The sequence below is a fragment of the Daphnia pulicaria genome, unplaced genomic scaffold, assembly GCF_021234035.1.
Source record: "Daphnia pulicaria isolate SC F1-1A unplaced genomic scaffold, SC_F0-13Bv2 h1tg000166l, whole genome shotgun sequence".
NCBI classification, from domain to species: domain Eukaryota; kingdom Metazoa; phylum Arthropoda; class Branchiopoda; order Diplostraca; family Daphniidae; genus Daphnia; species Daphnia pulicaria.
In genome coordinates, this window is record NW_025804853.1 from 1 (window position 1) to 5,000 (window position 5,000).

Below are 5,000 nucleotides of genomic sequence, written 5' to 3' on the forward strand. Positions count from 1 at the left end.
CCTGGTTCATGGGGATCATTGCAGTCCCCAATCCCAACCACGAAGGAGGTTCAGCGGTTACCCGGTCCTTTCGGACAGGGAGAGTGAAACACGCTGATTCCTTCAGTGTAGCGCGCGTGCGGCCCAGGACATCTAAGGGCATCACAGACCTGTTATTGCTCACTGTCACGCGGCTGGACGCCGCTTGTCCCTCTAAGAAGACTGCGTGACGGACGCGAGAGCAGAAGGTATCGCCGGGGATGACGACGACCGAATAACAATAGAGCCAGCCCCCCGCGAGACATTCCCGACAAAGCCCCCGCCATACCTCATCCGCCAGGCAACCAACCCGTGAAGGCCGTACACCCGACGAACAAAGCACAACGAAACCAAGCCGAGAGATTGCCTCACTAAAGGAACCAGTCCCACCGAGACCCGAATCGCCGCCACCTGATCCCGACGCCTCCGTACTCCCTTCGGTTTCAATTGATAAAACCCGTCACCTATTTAGCAGGCTAGAGTCTCGTTCGTTATCGGAATTAACCAGACAAATCGCTCCACCAACTAAGAACGGCCATGCACCACCACCCACCGAATCAAGAAAGAGCTCTCAATCTGTCAATCCTTCCAGTGTCCGGGCCTGGTGAGGTTTCCCGTGTTGAGTCAAATTAAGCCGCAGGCTCCACTCCTGGTGGTGCCCTTCCGTCAATTCCTTTAAGTTTCAGCTTTGCAACCATACTTCCCCCGGAACCCAAAGACTTTGGTTTCCCGGAAGCTGCCCGTCGAGTCATTGGAGTAACTCCGACGGATTGCTGGTTGGCATCGTTTATGGTTAGAACTAGGGCGGTATCTGATCGCCTTCGAACCTCTAACTTTCGTTCTTGATCAAGGAAAACATCTTGGCAAATGCCTTCGCTGTTGTTCGTCTTGCGGCGGTCCAAGAATTTCACCTCTGTCGCCGCAGTACGAATGCCCCCGTCCGTCTCTATTGACCATTACCTCGGGTCCAAAAGTAAAAGACCAGCAAAATCGGACCGAGGTCCTATTCCATCATTCCATGCTGCGATATTCAGGCGTTGGGATACACCTGCTTTGAGCACTCTAATTTGTTCAAAGTAAACGTTGCCGGCCGCCCGAGACACCCGGTGAAGGGCACCCCGAACGATTGACTGGGTGGAGCGAATCGAGTCAACTACGACCAAAAATTTAAAAAAGAACCCGAAAGAACTTTCCAACTCTGGCCGCAGATACAACAACGACGCACCGACCACCACTCCGGCGATGTTGTCCGACCGTGAAGAGAGTCGGGCTTTGACACCCGGGCTCCCAGAGCGTGAAACGCAACACCCTTGATTCAGAGCGGCGCCGCCCGGCCGAAGACAGACATCCGACTACGAGCTTTTTTAACCGCAACAACTTTAATATACGCTATTGGAGCTGGAGTTACCGCGGGCTGCTGGCACCAGACTTGCCCTCCAATGGTTCCTCGTTAAAGGATTTAAAGTGTACTCATTCCAATCACGGGGCCTCGGAAGAGTCCCGTATCGTTATTTTTCGTCACTACCTCCCCGTGCCGGGAGTGGGTAATTTGCGCGCCTGCTGCCTTCCTTGGATGTGGTAGCCGTTTCTCAGGCTCCCTCTCCGGAATCGAACCCCGATTCCCCGTTACCCCGTTGCAACCATGGTAGGCGCGTAACCTACCATCGACAGTTGATAAGGCAGACATTTGAAAGATACGTCGCCGGCGCGAAGGCCGTGCGATCGGCGTGAAGTTATCCAGAGTCACCAAAATTGGTACGGTGCGCGAGCCCGAAAGCCCGGCCCCGACTGGTTTTGATCTAATAAAAGCACCTCTTCTGCGAGCCCGAAAGCCCGCAGTCGAGGCTCGAGTGCATGTATTAGCTCTAGAATTACCACAGTTATCCAAGTAGGATGGAGTGGATCTAAGGAACCATAACTGATTTATTGAGCCATTCGCGGTTTCGCCGTCTAGCGGCTTGTACTTAGACATGCATGGCTTAATCTTTGAGACAAGCATATGCTACTGGCAGGATCAACCAGGTATTTCGTGTATGTTTGTTTGATATGCATCCGGCGAGTTGCGGGTTTTTATTTCGCCCACGCATCACCAAACACACACCAAATCAACACGTTTTTCGTTTTTTTTCTTTTTCTTCGGAAACTAAAATTTTTGATCGCAACGCCTGGCGTGTCACAGCGAGTCCCAGTGAAGAGAAACACCGATCCGATCCGTTTGTTGGATTTTTTTCATTTCAATTTCCAAAGTCAAAGACCATTCAACGGTCTATGAGCCCAAAGTGAATCGGATTCATTCGACCGGTCTTGATATATTCATCAACTTTTTTTCCCGTATTACGGTTTTCGACGGTCATATGTGGCGTGCTGTATGCTCATAAGTCAAGCCTGCTTTACTAAGCTGACAAGCATACATCTTTTAAATTTTTGTGGGCTCAGAGTTTTATTTTTATTTTTCCACCGCCGAGGCACACTCTCGCATCACCCCGCACGACACACACACACACACACACCTCACCGCTCAACGGTCACACGAGGCAGAATTTTCCGCAAAGACTTTCGAAGAGAAAGAGAAAACTCGGAACAACCGCGGTCAGAGGCCAGCATAGAGGCATCGTATAGAAAGTCATGGGCGGAAAAAAACAAATCATTTCAAGTCGAGACAAGCAACCAGACTACCCCTATAAAAGTGCGCAATTCTTTAAGAGTTCACCGAAGAATGACCGAGATCAAGTATGCACGAAACGAACATATTCCAAGGGCAGCTGAATAAGCGATTCTGCGCCGACGCGCGAGAAAAGCAAGCGGTACACCGATGGGGATCGTTTTTTTATCGTGTTAGATTCGTTGTTGTCAAGCAAGGATTCTCAAAATGTTTTTTGCATTGCACCCAAGTTTCGTACTGATTACTTGTCGCAGACCGGTGACTGTCAAAAAAAATTTTTTTACGTTTTTTCTTGAGAGGTCACTGCCTACACACAACTCCGGGCGGGCCGTACACTCACAGCCGTTTGAATTCTCCCTTCGTGTGTCATGGCCATAACTGAGCGTACATCTTACCGGGCGCCGAGTTGATCTGGCTTGTTCGATGAACGTTCGGGATACGTACAATCGATATAGCTCCAACCGTAACTCGTTTGTAATTACGCCGGCCATACTCAGCGGGCGCTCAGCTCAGCTCTCGATATCTTCCGTCGAAGGGAAGTTCGTAGTAAAAGAGAGTCAGAGTCGACGCCACATTTTGCGGTCCTCGCATCTCATCCGATTTTTGAATTTTATAGATTTGCCATCACTTCCACCCAATTCTCTCGTATATTTCAATCTCTTGACTTTGTCCGACCGGGCCGTCTTCGCCCCCCTTCAACTCCGTCCATCTCCACTTCTGTGTTCCACACAACGAGCTTCCGTCAAACGGCAAAATGTGAAATATGCGCACGCCGCACGAAATAATTTGAAAGCGTTCTGTTTGGTGGCTTTTTTATTTTTTATCTCTCGGCTCACACACACACACACACATTTCCGCCTGAACGGTAATTTTTTTTGATACGGTGTCAAAAAGTGAAAAGACGCGCACCATTTTCTTTTCTCTTCCGTATCGTCGCTGACGGTAAACGCTGATGGTTATGATGCCGTAAGTTTGGAAGAAAGAATCTTTCCCGTCTTGTCTTGTTACGGTAAAATAACAAAGAACAAGCGTCCGATTTCTCTCACAGACGGCCACAGACAAACCACACGTGCCGAAGAAACGAAACGTCCGAAACCAAAAAAATGTTTGACGCGCGCACCTCTTCTGAACTTTTCGACCAAGAGTCGTTGGATCGAGTGACGAGCTTCTCAGCTGTCGCACCAATCGGTGAAGCGGGCGTTTGAATTCCCGTCCACATCGCGGTTCGGATATATTTTTACATATACCGACCATCGGAAATTTCGAAAACGGTTTTACCGAAGGAATGATATTTCACACACCGACAGCTCATCGAGTTCGTCTCCGTTCAACGGTTTTTTTTTTTAAGACTTTTTGATCGCATGGGGCTAAACTGGTTAGAGCAAAGCCGCGATCCAAGCAGTGAAAAAAAAAACAAAGACAGTGCAAGCGCGATCGAACGGAATCGAAACTAAAATCATGTGAAGTGGCGGGCGGAAAGGAGCTCAGCTACGGTGGAAATGAAACTACAACTAACGCCGAACCGGACAACTTCCCATTCTGCGTCTTCGTTTCATTTCCCAAAGCTCCCCGTCGATACCAAAGTTTTTGCGTCGAAGCTACTAAAGAAATTTCGCGCTTTCCTTTTCGCCTCTTTCGCCTTCCCTTCGATATCTATCCAACCACCGGCTTCGACTTTATTTCTTTCACCCGTCTATTCGCCCGATAGTCGACGGTCGGCCATTCTTTGGTATCGGCCAGGCGGACTAACAAGAAGTAAGACTCGTTTGAAAAATTTGGACCGGGCTTTACAATCGCTGCTTGTCGTAATGTCGCAAATTTGAAAAAAAATTTTCAATTCGAGAAACCAAACTATTCGACACTTCGAAAATTTTTGGGACTCTGAAAATTTTTCCGAGTTTAGGAATCGAGACCTCTTCTATACTAAGGAAAACCACTAATGTTCCGCCGCATAATGTCTCCGTTTTCCGGCTCATTTTTAGCGATTGGACGGGGACATTGCCCCATCCAACCGCCAGCCGACTTTCAGGAACCGTCGTTTTCAAAGTTGGGACTTAGAAAATTTTCGACGAGTGGGAATTTTTTACGGTCGCAAGTCATCACGACACGCCCGACCAACCCATTTGAGAGCCGCCACGCCTCGACGGTGTGACGGCTTTTTTTCGAATCGACGGGTCTCGCTCACTCCTCTCTCGCGCCGACCAGAGGCCGGGCGAGAGAGTCGTTGCCAAACACCGTCGTCGGAAATGGGAGAATTTGAGTGGGAATTTTTTACGGTCGCGAGTCATCACGACACGCCCGACCAACCCACTTGAGAGCC